General features: G+C 38.9%; 1 long non-coding RNA gene and 1 other non-coding gene across 10 annotated transcripts in view; both read right to left on the reverse strand.

Annotated features, from left to right (window-relative positions):
- LOC141574748 (uncharacterized) overlaps positions 1 to 18,166 on the reverse strand; it is a 945,654-nt gene that overhangs the window by 236,048 nt on the left and 691,440 nt on the right. The window lies entirely within an intron of this gene.
- TRNAT-AGU (transfer RNA threonine (anticodon AGU)) lies at positions 4,227 to 4,299 on the reverse strand. The gene has a single exon. It is a non-coding gene; the product is annotated as a tRNA-Thr (tRNA).

Raw genomic sequence — 18,166 nt, forward strand, 5'->3', positions numbered from 1 at the left:
TCAACCTTAACACAAACTACCACTCACACTAAATCTTTTTCTGCAATTCCTCTTAGAGGAAAGTGCTCCCTCTTTCTGGATCATTCTCTCTGTCCCATTTTCCAAATTGAATTCTACTCCTTCGAAACATGACACAAAAGGTACCTCTTCTTTGAAGGTTTCTGCTACTTCATAGGAAAAAATTAGTATTTTCAGTGTCTCTGGCCAGAGAGTGTATTACCATGTGCAGCATACATGACCCTCTATTAACTTTACTTTTTCTACCTAATACGCTGTGAAACAAGAGAAGGCCCGTGTCTTTCTCCTCTCTACCTGTTCCATTGGGTCTTGCATTGTCTTCTTTGAACCCAGGGCTGATAAATGCAAGTTGTTTTCCTTTGTCAATGAGATCTCACGTCTCCCCAAAACCTTAGGAGAAAGTATAAATGAGCCATGATGTAGTGTCTCTAAACAGGGAAGTACAAAAATAAATTTTTTTTTTAAGGAAGTATATTATGTCTAATTTTATATTTTTATTGGGAGAGCCATAGTCAGTGTTTCCTCTGGGACGAGACACTCTGCCTGTGACACAGTGGATTTGTTCTCAACAGTGTAAATGAATGTTGGTATTTTCTTTTTCAAATCGAATACAGTTTTAAACGTACTAGAATAATTTCTTATTTAGACCTATACTGAAGATATATTATTAATATCCTCAAATATATGCTTGTCATATTGGGTCTTTGTTTGCTGTTTAATCAGAGCATCCATACACTGTTTTCTTTCTAATACACATACGTGCAGTCAGTGCTGCTCCAAAGACTTTCTTGTTATCTCGTCCGGAAAACAAACTTTTCCTGTATTGTGATTTGTCTTCTCCTCTTTCTTAACCCTCAGCTCTTTTGTTCAATTTTGGAAGAATAAAGCTGCAAGGATAATTAGATGGAGAGTTGTCTATAAAACATCTTGATTGCCGAATGGAAGTCCATGGGTCTGGCCCACTTCCGCATAAGAAATCAATTTAACTATAAGCGTGTTTTTCCAATAGTGTCATTTACTGACATTTAAAATCACCCAACTCAATAAACTGATTTAAAAAAAGAATCACAGTTGCAGGTCAGTAAAGCTTATTCCACGGCAATGTTTTTACAAAATAAGAAAGATAAAAAAGCAACTCACTATTTTGCACAGCTGCATTTATTTAATTTAAAGGACAGGTCTATATTGGCACATATGTTCCCAAACGCCTAAAATTATTCCTGGCAGGAAACATTTGTGGAACGAATGAACGAATGACAATATTTTTTTCCTTTGTGGTTTAAATTTTCCTTTTTTTTTTTTTTTTAAAAACAAAGAAGAAATTATATTAGATAACAATTATTCTGCTATACGATGGTAATTAATTAAGTTCCGGTCTTGACATTCAAAGACCTGGATGTTTAGTGGAAATTTTATTGTATTCACTGTGAACATCCCATCATCATTTTTTGCTGCTCAGGTAAGTAATTTTTATTACTCCCTCAGTGCTTCTTTTCTCCAACTGAATTTGAAGCTTTGTGAGAAAAACAAAGTTATCTTTTACTACCTGGTAGATCAATATGTGATGTAATTGTTTGATTCTTCAACATCAAGTGAGATCCAGGTAACTGGTCAAAACTCTAGAGGAATCATCCTTGGTCTTTTTTTCTCTTCCATCTCATATGCAACCTATCACAAAATCAATTTGGCGTTGCTTTCAAAATATATCTAGAATTGGACCCCCTCTCTTCATCACCACTGCCCACAGCCTCCTCTCAGCCTCCTCTCACTGTCGTCTCACACCTGGAACACTGGAGGAACATTCCAAAAGGCCTCCTTTCATCCCACAAACCATTCCCAACACTGGCAGTAGAATAATCCCTTTAAAACACAGGTAAGAGAGGCCAGCCTTACGCTCAGTGTCTCACAATGGCTCCCTGTCTCACTTGAAGTCCACCGTCTTCATAGATGCTCACAAGGTGCCGTGTTACCTACAACGCCCAGACCTCCTTTCCACTCTGCTTGACCCCCATTACTCTTTCCTGCCTCACTCCATTCACACTGCCCCCCAGCTGACGCTACAACATGTGAACACGACAGGCCTTTACCTCTTATCTCTGCTCCATGAGACAAATACTCACACTCCCAAACTCCACTTTGTACTCCGTTTTTCTAAGACTTTATACACTTCTGTATTAGTATATACTTTACTTGCTTCTTACGTTTTGCATTGGTATTTCCCATAAAATGTACGTTCCACTGGGGAAGAAATAGTCACACATTTATACTTCATAGTTTTACAGAAATTGGTACAGATATATCCCAAAAGACTAAAGATTGACAAATGTTAGGTTCTCATTGAGCTATTTAAGTATGAATGAATGAGTGAGTGAATGAATGAGTCAATGATTCTGAAAAGCCAAGTCCTAGAGTTGTATTTAAACACACATAGATGTTTGAATATTCAACCAGAAATCCCAATAATGCTTAAAACTTGAGGATAGCTTTCACCCCTACCTATTTGTGGACTTTATATACCAGTTCAATGGTTACAGAAGTAACTTCTGAACTAAAAAATGGTACACAGTTCCTTACTTGTCTTGAGAATTGCAAGGCTTTGTCTTATAAATTAACAGGAATACAAAAGAGCCAGGGTGAGCTACGATGTGCATCCACGAACATTCAGGAAGGAGGTCAATCAGAAACCCACAGAAATGGGAAGCAGCATCATCACAGTGGGCTGGATTTTAAGAGCAGAATCTGAAGCCCAGGTAAAAGACCTGGATTAAAAATAAGCCAAAACTATGTCCTATGTAGCAACCACCAATAACGCAATCTATAAATGACCAAGTATTTGCTGAACTGCAGTTGTCCAATCCCAGCATACAGGAAATTTAGATAAATGAAGGCTCTCAAAAGACAGTGAAATCAGGAAGAGAGTCACGTTAAATGGGAAGAATAGGCTGGGGACCTCGACCTGCGCATCCCACGTCCAGCCTGTGAACACTGTGGCGCTGACATGTGCAGGACCTGTGCACTGTGGCTGGTGCTCCATCTGGTCTCCTCCCATTCCGACAGCATCCGTTCTCACACAACATCTATTTGAACCCTGAGGCCATGTAACTTATACTCTAACACTAATTCACTGATAAAAAAATGATTCAAGGCATTTCGTGATTTCACTAAGATTCATTTCTTTAAAGAAAAATCATGTTATTTTTGGATGTTTGACATCTTCACAAGCATATTCATTGTTACTGGTCAACACATCATGTAAAAACCTACAGAAAGAGTAATGATTATGTCTTCTTATATTCAGAGCAATGAAAATGTCAGCATGTTAAGCATCCTCATAATATTACAACCTTCCATATATTCCAGAACACATATAACATTAATACCTGGGATATAGTGGAAAACTCTAGCAAATCTAACAACTCCCGAATGGCTTCTTGCCACAGCTGCTTGATGGGGGAAGAATGTGTATCAAATTTTTATTCCTTTTTAAGCTCTAGAGAAACAGGCTTGTTTATTTATAGCAAAACAATGCTTTATCAGTAGCACTTAGAATATATTGCCTGCCATTTTTAATATTTGTTGTGATAAAAACAGAAAGGAATATAATTTTAAAGACAGAAAGAGATACAGTTTTGCCAAATTCCTTGAGACTCAGGTTGAGAGTGCTATCAGTGACAGCCACTTTGGAAGAAGAAACATTATTTAGTCAAATTTCAAATAATGAAAAACAATATGATAACAGATAAGAGGAAACTACGACTTACTTGCTTTCAGACTATAAACTCAAATTGTGATGTAGATGAAGCAATCACTTCCCTTCCTATAACACATATGCGAATAGATAGGTTGACATGGTGAGTAATCAGGAAAATTCAAGGATCTGTCCTTGTGACAGGACGCGCGGAAACGGCAAGAAGGGATTCTGGGGACGGGTCCAAGGGGAGGCCGTGTGCGCCGATTGTCCTCCCTCTTCCCTTGAACTGGATCATTGGACGTGAAAATCATTCTCGCTTGTCATTACTTCCTCTTCTATTTTAAGTTTTCTTCCCACCCAGCTCCCTTTAAAATCACTTCCTCTATCTCTCTTAAGTGGAAAATATTACCTCAACTAAAAAAAGTTATGTGACCTAATAAAACACCTAAACAAAGTATTTCTTGTTTGTTTGTTTTTTGAGAGGCAAAGTAATTAGGTTTATTTATTTATTTTTTAATGGAGGTGCTGGGGATTGAACCCAGGGCCTCATGCACACTAAGCATGCGCTCTACCACTGAGCTATACCCTCCCCCACTATATTTTGAATCCTTTTCTAATTCATATTTAGAAAAAAGAAAATTAATTTCTGGATTTAAAATGTACTTTGTTATTACTATTTTTCTTAATGCCACAAAATTAAAAAAGAAAACACAACAAATTTGAGGGGAAGGACCAAAGAACACTTGGTTTTAAAAGCTGGACAAATGAGCAAGTGATAGAAATGGAACCAAGATGCCAGCAAACGTAAGTTTCCCATGGATAACTTCATAACCGACAAAGACCTCATGAAGTATGCGAAGCATCTTGATTTACACTTTCAAGGATTATGTATCCAAAGTAGAATTTTGCAAGTCTTTTGAAAATTGTAATCCTATCTAGAACTCTACAATTTTAATATGAGGCTGTCTTGGGAAAATTTCGAAGCTTCATACAAAGGCTCATGAAATTATAATTCAAATGAAAATAGTGCTATCCCTTACCGAGACACAAGGTGCTCTGTGATCTGCCCCCATCCAACTGCCTCTTTGCTCTCATTCATCTACTTTAGCACAAGTGATACAGAACAGGTCAGAATACCCTGCATGAGAGATTCGCTTTCACATCACCATGACTTTTCTAGTGCTCTGAAAGGAAAGCATTTCTCCCACCCTGTTCCCTTAATGAAAAGAAAATCCTATTTATCTTCAAAGAATCAAATCAAATATCCCCTCTATAATTCCTTTCCTGGAATGAATTCCTCTCAATAAATTGAGTTCCCCTCAAGTACTATATATACCACTATAATATCACCACTTAGCACGCTCTGCAAGTTATCTGTTTTCTATGGCTTGCCTTTTCTACTAGGCTAGAAAGTTCTTAATTAGAAAAACTTGGCTTTATTTATCTCTATCCTTCCAGTGCCTAGTACAATGATGGGCACTCAACAGGTGCTAAAAATATCTATCATAAAATAACGAGATCATCCCCAGAACTAGGCAACTGGTAATACGGTCAAATTGCCTCGACATCTGTGGAATTAACATTTTACTCTTTTTTGTTTCCTACAAGCTATGGGACTGATTGTATACCATCATCAAAATAACAAGGAAAATCTTAAAGAGGATTATATCCTCCTGCAGATGGAGAAACATAACTACTTCCTTCTGCCACTGCATCTTCTAAAAGATAAGCAGTTGGCGTGATGCTTAAAGTTGCGTAATACATATTACGACATTAGAGCATGTGGAGTAGGGAGGGAAACCAATGCCTTGAGGAACTTAAGTACCTGGATTACGTTTTTTGTTTTCAGCAGATAAAGCCTCTTGGCTCAGTGTAAAGAAGTTTCATGGTATTTGTTCTGATTAGAACTAAGGCAGTCTTCACAGTACTGAGGAAACACTGTGGAAGCCACCAGAACATGAGGGGGGGAGGGGGGGAGGGAGGGGGGAGGGAGGGAGGAAGGGAGGGGGGAGGGAGGAAGGGAGGGAGGAAGGGAGGGAAGAAGGGAGGAAGGAAGGGAAGGAGGGAGGGAGGGAAGGAAGTAGGGAAGGAAGGAAGGAAGGGAGGGAGGGAGGGAGGAAGGAAGGGAGGGACGGAGGGAGGGAGGAAGGAAGGAAGGAAGGAAGGAATGAATTAGATCTTTCAAACTGAAAATGTATCAAGTACAACTTGGGTGTTCCTGCCGGGAGAGTGCCGCTCACAATGTACCTCCTCTTTCACGTTCATGGTTCCTGTATCATGGCATCTACAAACATCATCACGGGTCAGAACAAACTCCAGGGAAGAATTGGCTAAGATCACCCTTTTCCTGTAACGCTACAATGATGCAACTTCATTAAAATCAAAGGAAATTCAAAGCCTCCAAATAATCAAAAAACTTACAAATACTTAAGGGTTGAGTCTACTTCCAACCCAATTAAATGTGAGATCATTTTCCTGTTGCTCAGTGTAAGTTTTGCTTCTTATCTCTAAATATTTCCCTGCTGTTTGACAAGAAATAAAAGAAACATTGCTAAATCTTTCATAGTATATATTTCACTGCAGTCTATATTTTACACTTGATATAAACATTTTACGACAGGTGTTGTAAACTGTAATTTTTACTCATTTTTTTTTCCTGTGGAAGGAAATAAAAATGATAGGCTGAAATACTCTGGCATCTAAGATTTTAAAGCATCAATCTTTTTATTGAAAGTTATAGATTATATTAACACTAGGCTATCAGCAATGAAAATAGTCTTTACATTTTAGTATCAACTGTCTGAACCTCAGTCAGCTTTCCTTAAAAGATAAAAGCCAACAAATTCGGTTACTGGGTAACAACCTGACCTAAAGTCTGATCTGCAGTTATTCAGCCAAATGAGACTAGTGGAAAAAAATCTATAGTCACTCAGATGCAGATGAAAACATCTAAAATACAAACTTTTTTTAAGTGTAATGATTTGCAAATATTAGTCTTAATTGTTAACACTGAATGTGAAATATAAAAACATAAATTACAGTTTTATGACACTCAGACACCAATATCAGCCTTAATCATGACACTGGTAAGCAATTTTCAGCTGTAATGTTTTATTTTTCTGATTTCCTCATAAAAAAGAACAGAATCTGTATTCATACAATCAAAAATTTGTGGAATACTAATATTGTTGACATCATCTAGGGAATTCTCTTACTTAGGCTTAATTCTCAAAAATATGTATTTGATGTCAAATCCTGAAGTAAAATAGTAACATTAAACCTTTTTTTCTTTTACCTCTGGAATTGTGTATACAGCACTTAAAGCTTGCTTGTTTCTCTTGGGAAAAATGTTCCATTAAGCTTGAATACATATATAAGTTTATCAACCAGTAACTCTAAGTCAAAAAAAAAACTTGAATCATTCTCATCTGGGTGTTATTTCATTTGTTGATCAACATTTAGGATGGGCATCCCATTTAACTGACATAAAATACAACATTAAAATAACAAAATGTATTACCACCCAGAGATCATTCCGTTGCACTAAAATAAACAAATTGTACAAGGAAATACTTAAGGGCATATTAACAAGGTGAAAGTATTTATGAACATAGTTTTTGAAATATTTTGTTAATGACTAGATACAAAAATACAGAGGACTTTTTTCCCACTGGATTAATAGTTACTAATACTTATCTTTTTATGTACAAGTAATCTTTAGTCCCAATTTTAGGGAACAGTATGACACAGTAATGTTATCTATAATTATGTGATGATACTACATTGATACAATGACCACAGGAAAGTTCGGAGAAGACAGATGACCAATATTGCAGAGAAAAACACATCTTTTCTAAAATTCATCAGACTTTTTAATTAAAGTCCTCAAAGACTTCAGCCACAGTTTGAAGTGTAGGAGACAGACTAACAAAAGCTAAACGTTCATATTAAAAAGCAGTGGTTTCTCAAATTTTAATGTACATTACAATCACCTAGAGTGTTTGTTAAAACACGGATTACTGGGGACACATTCCATACCCACTTCCCTCCCAGCTGAGTCTCTAATCAGTAAACCTGGGGAAGGGCCAAAGAACTTGTATTTCTAATAAGTTACCAGGTGCTCCTAGGAGAGGAACCACACTGGAGGGTCAACCTGGCTGTGTATTACCAGCAAGGGGCAATATTTACAGGATACTGCGGCTCAGGCTGACCTGACTTTCTCATGTCATTGACTGGGGCAAGATAGCGCTATGCGCTGTTGAAGCTCTGCAGGTGTTTCCAAAAAGTCTAGAGAAAAAGTGCACTCTTCAGGGACGGTGTGAATCTTGAGCTGGCCATTGACGTACAGATGGAGTACCCAAAGCTTTAGAAAACTGGTGAAGGATGTTTGATGGTAATAATTAATTACACTTCCATAGCCTGCTCCACTTTACAGGGTGCTCACCTACGCTTTATCTTGTTTAACTTTTGTTTTGTTTTGTTTTGTTTGGAGGGAGATTAAGTTTTTGTTTTGTTTATTTGTTTTGTGATGGAGGCCCCAGGGACTGAACCCAGGACCTCGTGCAAGCTAAGCACACGCTCTGTTACTGAGCTATACCCTCTCCCCCATCTTTTTAACTTTTGAACTTACAACAATTCAAAACATAAGTATCATAATTTCCATCTTTCAGAAAAATACATTGAAACTCAGGAATCTTTCTTTATTGCCCACAGTCACAATTTTAATATGCAGGCATCGTAATTGAAATCCAGGCATCGTAATTGAAATCCAAGCATCTGGGCTGTGAGTGAAGTGATCACTGCTGTATACCATGTGATCACTGCATTGACAGGACACTGCACAGACCAAGCTAGGCAGGGCAGAGACTTTACTGGGGAGTAGTGAAAAGTGATATAGAATATTTGGAGGAAAATAGCTCTCAGTAGGGTAGGGCAAGATTATGGAGTATCTCGGGGAAAAAAAAAAATCAAGTCAGGGAATTGGAAGTTTGAAGCAACCAATGAATGAAAACTGCATGTCCGTCACAGACAGACATGCAAATCATATAGGTAGGTTAACATCTTACTCTCTGGAATCTACGTGTAGAAAGCTCACAAATTAACTGACTATATAGTTGTAAAAAGAAAAGACAGCTCATCGTTCTCTTTAATTGCTACCATCAGCCTGATTACACACCCAGCTCCAGAGTAGGAGGCTGGTGGAGGAGGGAGGGGAGGGAGAGAGACAAGGAAATGCCGTGCCCATTTTGATTCTTGGACTCTCCCTCTTTGGCTCCCCATTTGCCTGTATGGGGCTGAGGGAAAAGTGTGGTCCCCTTGGCTGTGGGAAGCGGTGTGCCCTGCGCTCACGCTGGTTGTGATGCTCCCTGCACTGTGCCCATCTGTGGGCACTGAGAGCTGTTGCTGAGGGTCACTGACTTGACTCCCCAACAACAGGGCATCTTATAAAGTTCCAGAGTCCCAAGCGCCTGGCATTCTATTTCTCCTCCCGGGATTCGTTGTGAGCTCTGCATCTCACTGCTTCTTACCACTGACATTTCTGACACTGTAAGTTTCACCGGCTTTGACCGCCACGTGGCAGGGTTATTTTCCTCAAAACCCAGGTCTGCTGCACAGCCCTTTCATCCTGTGAGACTAACTCAAAAGTGGCAGAATTTTCTGTACAGAATGTGTTGCCTCCCAGACCCAAGGTCGTCCACCAGGCACTGTGCTTCCTTCTTTGTGGTCCAGGGTTCCAGACGCAGCAATCTGTCTTCTGCATTGGAGGAGAGGGAGCACTGGGACCCTTCAGGCTACCATGCGAGTCTGCCCCAGAGAAGGGAAGGAGGAAGGAAGGAGGACTGCATGGGAGAGTCTTACATCATGATGTGGTTCTAAGAATGTCTGGGTCATGGTGATGGGGAGTCCTTGAGCCAGTTGCATGCTGGAGGTGCCTGACGCCTCACAGAAGTGGGCCTGCACTGGTACCCCTTTCCATGCTCAGTCATTGGCTGGGAGTAGCCAGTGAACCTGTGCACGAGTGATGACTACAGAGTGTCAGCGGCTGGGGGCGTCCTTCAATGATGCTCTCAAAAGCAAGAAGGCAGAGAGGCACATTTTCACGGGCTCCACAGACATAAACCACCTTCCAATTCTGCCTTTTTGCCACGTAGGTCGGGGTGCACCAGGAGCACTGGATCAGTCTTTCACATTGCGATGCCACAGCCTGGCTGCTACTATCAGCCCCCACGTGGGAATAAAGCCGCCCTGCATAGCGGGCTCTTCCCACGGCTCCATGCGGAGAGCAGGCCAAAACCCTGCTGCTCTCAGCAATCTCTTCACTCTTTGAACCCACCTCTGACCTCCAGGAGGGCAGCACACATGTGTTTCTCTGGTTTGACCCTCTCCCTTCCCCACAGGCTTCTGGGGCTCAAAACTATTAGCTTTTAATTCCCTTACTTATGGTTGGGACTTTTAATATTTCCTATCCTTAATTCTTCTTACCATAGCTTGAATTGATTAAATGTCTATGACCTAATCAACAAGAAATTTTCTTTATCTGTCGATGGAAATGAATAAACCAAGAAAATCTTCTGAAAAAGCTTGATTTTCAAGACTACAAATATTATTCAAGATCTCCAAAGGTACATGGACTTGTTCCCTCTTTCTCTTTGAATTCCTCCTACAAATTCCTCCTCCTTTTGAATTCTATCTACTTATTTCTGCAGCAAAGGGATGCCTCCGGCAGATTAGGGAATAATCCTGAACCAGGGAACGTGAAGGAGACAAGTGACTATTTTTTAAATGCATTCTCTTCATTATGAGTCACGACAACTGACAAAACTAAGCGAACAATTGTAAGTGCCAAGTGGGGAAGTGATTTAACCAAGGAAAACAATCAGAGAAAGAGCTCTGCCCTAGTCTCTAGTTCACGTGATTGACACCTGCAACTTACAGCTTTCCTGTGGCCACTGTGGGGGGGATCTCACTGGCCTGCGGGCGACAGGCGGGGGTCAGGTCAGCGATGGGAGAGTAACATCACAGGAATATGTCTGTGACGCATTCTGTGATATCCTGGCTGGCATCTCTGCCTGAATATTGAGAAGGGATCTTTTCTCAGATGTTTTCAAATAGAAGTTTTCTGGTCCCTTTCCCAGGATTTCTTTAATCTCCTTCACATGCCCATCTTCCTATTTGTCTCTGTCCCTTTAACTTCTTTTATCATTTTATCAGTCGTATCTTCCTCCTGTTTCTAGTCCAGTCACCTCTCCCCAGGCTACAGGGGCTGGCACTCATGAATATTTATTTATTCATGAGTATTTATTCATGAGTATCAGCAGGATGTGAGTATTTTTCACATGTGTCCACTGCTGGATAAGGAGGGGGAAGCGGAACTTCAGATCCTGAGCACAGAGAAACATAGAAAAAGCCAGCCATCCCGTCTTGTTTCCAAGGGTAAAATGAACTTATTGTTCTTTCTGTGTATACAAATAAAATGCCACTCTGTAAAATTGTGGGAATACTTTCCTGCCAACTCTCAGTTTTCGGTGGAGCAGGACGAAACTGGGCGGAGGGTAACTTTTTATTCTGAAACATAATCCTCCCTTCATCAGGAAGGAGAAAGATCATATTAATCCAAATAAAGGGAGTTCTGGTTACTTTCAGTCCACTTCTTTGAACTCACCTTGCGCTACACAAGACTTGGCCATCAAGACGCTAAGAACTGCCTTTAGCCTAACGGTAACTCCTGAGTCTGTACACCTGTCTAGAGGACAAGACCGGGCGAGTCCACCTCTCTCACTATTTCAGTTCATTACTGACGATCAGGCTTCCACCATGCCCTGTTTACCCCAGACCCTCGCCTGTCTTCCCCGGGACATCTAAGAAATTCAGTTAAGGATAAGAAAATGTTGCGTGATGAATACTCTGCATGAGATTTGGGGAGAGCGTCTCTAAGCAGGTGACGTTTGCACAGAAACCTGAATACGTTGAATTATACGAATATGAGGGAAAAATCCCTCCAAATTGTCACAGCAAGTGGAATGCCATGGCTGCAGCACATCTGAGAAAAAAAGTTCTAATTTGATGCATTCTAACAATTTGACTCTGTTGGTTACAGGAAAGCTTTCTTTTAAATTACTTTGGGTTTTTAATCACCATCTCTAGCTCCATTCCCTCCCCCACCCCCTACCGTGGCTTCTTCCATTGTCAGGCAGAGACTGCATAAACTGGCAATGTTGCCACCATACATGTTTGGTGTAACCTGGCGGTGAAACCACCTGTACCTGGAGAACTTGTTTATGGAAGCTTTTTAATCACAGATTAAATTTCTTTAAAAAATGTACAGATGTTCAGATTCTTCCTTCTTGAGTGAATGTTAGTTGTTTGTGTCCGAAGAATTGGTCCGTATCCTCTAGACTGTTGAATTTAAGGGCATTGAGTTGTTCTTGGTATCTCCTTATCATCCTTTCAGTGTCTGTTTGGATAGCAGTAATGTCTTCTCTTTAATTCCTAATATTTATAATTGATGTTTTCTCTTTTTTTAAATCTTTGTCAATGTAACTTAGCAGTTTATTAACTTATTGATCCCTCAAACCAGTTTTTGTTTTCATTCATTTTCTATGTTTTCTGTTTTCAATTTTATTAATTTTTTCTATTTATTATATTCCTTTCTTTTCCTTCAAGTTTAGATTTTCTTTCTCTATTTTATTGAAGTAGAAACTAAAGTTGCTATTAGATCTTTCTCTTTTTCTAATATTAGTTTCAATGCTAAACTATAAAATAATCTCTAAGCATTGCTTTTTATTATTGTATACATTTTGATTATATTATTGTACACATTTTGATACGTCACGTTTAATTTTCCTTCAGTTCAATATGGACAGATGATAGATTTAAAAATATTTTGAGACTTACTCTCTGAACCATAGATTATGTAGAAGTGTACTTTTAAATTTGCTAAACAATTGTGGATTTCTCAGATATCTTATTGTTGCTGGGTTTTAGTTTATTTCCATATAATCTGAGAATATATCTTGTATAATTTCTGTTCTCCTAAACTTAAGCTGTGTTTATTGCACAGGTTATGATTCATCTTGGTTAACGTTCCATGTACACTAGAGATGAGTGTCTACCGTTGTAAGCAGCGCTCTATAAACTTTGATTATGTCAAGTTGGTTGATAATGCTTTTTTGGTTACCTATATCCTCAGTTATTTTGCTTTTTTAAAATTAATTAGAGTATATAATACTGTGAGTATTGAAGTTTATCTCTCATTTCAGATCAAAATTTATTGCATGTATTTTGATTTTTCTCTTACTATATGTGTACATATGTTATATACTCAGAGAAATTACCCCTTTATCATTACATAAAATCATTTTTTATCTGTGATATTTTTAATTTAGAAATTAATATAAATGCTCCAGTTTTCTTTCAGTGTGTATCTGCATGACATTTTTTTCTTCTAAGCTTTTTACTTCTATCGTCTAATTTTATTTATATTTAAATGTATTCTGGTAAACAGAATATAAGTGTATCTTGCTTTTCATCTAATCCGATCATCCATGTGTTTTAACCAGTACGTTTACCTGGATCACTTACTTGTTTTTGTATACAGGCAGACCTCATTTTACTGCACTTTGCCTTATTGCTCTTTTCAGACATGGCATTTTTTACAGATCGAAGCTCTGTGGTAATCCTGTGTTACACAAGTCTATTGGTGACATTTTTCCAACAGCATTTGCTCATTTTGTGTCCCTGGGTCACAGTTTATAATTCTCACAGTATTTCAGACTTTCTCATTATTATTATATTTGTTAGGGCATTGGATGATTTGTGAGCCTTGATGTTACTACTGTAATTGTTTGGGGTGCCATGAACCATCCCACACAAGATGACTAACTCAATCCATAAACTTATGTGTTCTGACTGCTCCACTGACCGGCCCTTCTCCCATCTCCCTCTCCTCAGGCCTCCCTACTCCCTGAGACATTACAGTATTGAAACTGGGCCAATAAATAACCCCACAATGGCCTCTAAGTACTCAAGTAAAGAAAGAGTCACACATCTCTCACTTTAAATCAAAAGCTAGAAATGATCAAGCTTAGTGAGGAAGGGATGTGAAAGGCTGATACAGGCTGAGAGCCAGGCCTCTTGTACCAACAGTTGGGCAAGTTATGAATGCAAAGGAAAAGGTTTTGAAGAAAATCAGAAGTGCTCCTCCAGTGAACACACAAGTGGACCAAACCAGCCAGAATATTCCCCCAAGCCAAAGCCTACTCCGGGGCAAGGACCCAACTCTCTGTAATTGTGTGAATGCTGGAGAGGTAAGAACGCTGCAGAAGAACAGCTGGAAGCTAGCAGAGGTTGGTGCACGACATTTAAGGAAAGAAGGCATCTCCATAACACACAAGTTCCAGGTGAAGCAGCAAGTGCTGATATAGAAGGCGCAGCAAGTCATTCAGAAGGTCCGGCCAAGATCATTAATAAAGGTGGCTAAATTAAACAGCAGATTTTCAACGTAGACAAAATAGCCTTCTATTGGCAGAAGATGCGAACTTTTATAGCTAGAGAGATGTCAATGCCTGGCTTCAAAGCTTCAAAGGACAGGCTGACCCTCTTGTTAGGGGCTAATGCAGCTGGTGACAGTGAGTTGAAGCCAATGCTCATTTACCATTCTGAAAATCTTAGGGATGATGCTGAATCTACTCTGCCTGTGCTCTATAAATGGACCAACAAACCCCGGATGACAGCACATTCATTTACAAGATGGTTTACTGTTGACACCTACTGCTCAGAAAAAAAAAGATTCCTTCCAAAATAGTACTGCTCATTGACAATGCACCTGGTCACCCAAGGGCTCTGATGGAAATGTACAAGATTAATGTTGTTTTCATGCCTGCTAACGCAACATCCATTCTGTAGGTCCATAGATCAAGAAGTAATTTCAACTTTCAAGTCGTATTATCTAAGAAATACATTTTGTAAGGCCACAGCTGACATAGATAGCGATTCTTCTGATGGATCTGGGCAGAGTAAATTGAAAACCTTCTGGAAAGAACGCAGCATTCTTGTTGACATTAAGGACATTCATAATTCATGGGAAGAGGTCAAAATACCAACATTAACAGGAGTTGGAAAGAAGCTGAATCCAACCCTCATGGATGACTTTGAGGGGATCAAGACTTCAGTGAAAGAAGGAACTACAGACGCAGTGGAAACAGCAAGGGGACTGAAATTAGAAGTGGAGGCTGCAGAAGGGACTGAACTGGTACAATTTCAGGATAAAACTTGACGATGAGGAGTTGCTTCTTAGAGACGTGCAAAGACAGTGGTTGCCTGAGATGTAAACTACTCCTGGGGAGCATGCTGTGATGATTATTGAAATGACAACAGAGGATTTAAACTATTGCATAAACTAAGTTAATAAAGCAGTGGGAGCATTTGAGAGGACTGAATTCAATTTTGAAAGAACTTTTACTGTGGGTAACATGTTACCAAACAGCATTGCACGCTACAGAGAAATCCTTTGTGAAAGAAGAGTCAATTTGATGTGGCCAGCTCCCATGTTGTCTTACTTTGACACAGCCATCCCAGCCTTTAGCAACCACTGCCCTGATTAGCCAGCAGCCATCGGCATAGAGGCAAGACCCTCCTCCAGGAAAAAGATTGACTACGACTCGCTGACGGCTCAAATGATTAGATTTTTTTAGCAATAAAATATTTTAAATTAAGATTCGTACACTGTTCTTTCAGACATAATGCTACTGCATACTACAGTATTATATGCGTGGGGAAACCAAAACCTTCCCAAACTTACATTATTGCAGTGGCCTGGAACTGAACTTACCATATCTGAGGTTTGCCTGTAGCAACTTTATTGAGATATAACTGACACACCAAAAACAAAAAACAAAAATCACCCTTATAAAGCTTACAATTCATAAATGAAGTAAATCTACCATCTTTCTGGGTGATCTCTATTTGTCACATCTGTTTTTCGTTTCTTTTAACCTATTCTTCTCCCCATCTCTGGACTTAACTGAGCATTGTCATAATTCTATTTGACATCTATATTGACTTATTTTTAGACCTTTTAAAAATTTTAATGAGTAGCCTTATAATTTACAAATAAAATAATACAAATGAAACTAAATACAAAATAGAAACAGACTAAGAGACATCAAAAACAAACTATGGTTACCAAAGTACAGATTTACTGTACAGCACAGGGAGCTATATTCCGTATCTTGAAATGGCCCATAATGGAATATATCTGAACCACTTCACTGTACACCTGAAACTAACACAGTATTTTAAATCAACTCTATTTCAATAAAATAAAATTCCGCAGGAGAGTGTAATGAAACTGCTGTACATCTTGATTGTGGTTTTGGTTAAAACTCACAGAACTTGCTGGGTGAATTTTACTGTGTTAAATTAGACCTCAAAAAATTTAAAAAATATATAATGTGACATAATAACAACAAAAAGCAATGAATTATAAACAGGATGACTACATATAAGAAAAGCGACATTCACCAAGAATTAAAATGGTAAAATCAGCTAATTTGCCATTAGTACGTGTGCCATTTAAGACCTTACTTTTAATAATTAACTTGCCTCAAAAAAATAGGAATGGTATATAAAGTGTAATAATGCATTTCACAATTTAATCGAATAGACATGCATAGAATTATAATCAGTCATGACTCCAGCAGAAAATAGACGGCACATTCAAACAGGTTAACCAAGCAGTGCTGACGGAAGCAGCTGTTTACGGAGCTGCTGGCAGAGGTAAGAGAAGTGAACAAGGGGTGCTGGGGTTCTCCAGGAGCTAGCTACCGTGTGAAATCATTTTCCCCAAGTGCAAATGAACAAGCAGAGAGTATCTCCGAACCCAGTTAAAGATGTAGTTATGATGGTGGCCATGGAAGTCATGCATCTAATAGCATCTATGTCCTTCGGGGAAGAAATGGAGCCACTGCCAATCTGTGGCCCCATAGTTGGCAAAGACCACGATTAAATACCCTCCCTATATTCTTCTTTTTTTTTTTTTAAGATTTAGGTATAACTGATGTACAAAACACAAAAATTGCACATATTTATTGTACACATTTTGATGAGTTTGGACATAAGCACACACTCATGATTATACGACCACAATCAAGGTACTAAACACATCTATCATCTCCAGAAAGGTCCTTGTGTGTGTGTATGTGTGTGTGTGTGTTGTGGTAAGAGCACTTAACATGGGGTCTACCCTCAACAAATTTCAAGGTACGTAATACCACGTTGTTAACTGTAGGCACTGTGTTGTTTAGCAGACCTCTAGAACCTACTCACCTTGAATAACTGAAACTTTGTACACACTGAGCAACAGCTCCTCATTTCTCCTACCGCCAGCCGTTGGCAACCAACATTCTACCCTCTGCCTCTAAGAGGCTGCTTTGGATTCCTATGTAAGTGGATACACGCAGTACGTGTCCTTCTGTGACTGGCTTATTTCACTCGGCATAACGTCCTCTAGAACCACCCATGTTGACACAAATGGTAAGGTTTCCTTCTTTATAAAGGTTGACTAACACCCCACTGCATACATATACCACATTTTCTTGATTCAGCTGTTGACAGACACTCGGACTGCTTCAATATCTTGGCCACTGTGAATAATGCTAAAAAATTATACAAATGACTCTCTACACACAACAGAAATAGACTAACAGACATAGAAAGCAAACTTATGGCACCAAAGTGGATTTACTGTACAGCAAAGGGAACCATATTCAATATCTTGTAATAGACTGTAATGGAACACAATCTGAAATGTTGTGTACACACAGACACACACACACACATATATACACATAGATTGCTGGGCATCCTAACAGGTGTGAGATGACAGTTCATAGTGTTTTTTAATTTCTCTGGTATTTAGTGATGTTGAGCACATTTTCATGTACTTCTTGGCCATTTGTATATCTTCTTGGAGAAATGTCCATTTAAGTCCTTTGCCTACTTTTTAGTCAGGTTATTTGTTTTTTGTCACTGAGATGTAAGAGATTCTTATATATTTTGGATACTAATTCCTTATCCAATAGTTGGTTATAAATATTTTCTATCACTTCACAGCTTGCATTTTCAGTCTACTAATTATTTGCTGTAGGGGAGCTTTTAGTTTGATACAGTCCCACTTGTCTGTTTTTGTTGCCTGTGCTTTTGGTGTTAAATCCAAGAAACCATTATACCAATATCAAAGTCAAAAAGCTTCTCCCCTATGTATTCTTTGAGGAATTTTAGTGTTTCAAGTAATACGCTTAAGTCTTTAATCCATTTTTAGTTGATGTTTGTGCATGGTGTAAAAGTGTCTTTTCCCATTTTTTAAATCAACCTGAAGACACCTTGTATTCTTAATATTTTATTTACCCACTCTCCTCAGCAACTGAATCACCCTTTCAGTAGCTATTCAAGATTCAT

Source organism: Camelus bactrianus, chromosome 23, assembly GCF_048773025.1.
Source record: "Camelus bactrianus isolate YW-2024 breed Bactrian camel chromosome 23, ASM4877302v1, whole genome shotgun sequence".
In the NCBI taxonomy this organism is placed as follows: domain Eukaryota; kingdom Metazoa; phylum Chordata; class Mammalia; order Artiodactyla; family Camelidae; genus Camelus; species Camelus bactrianus.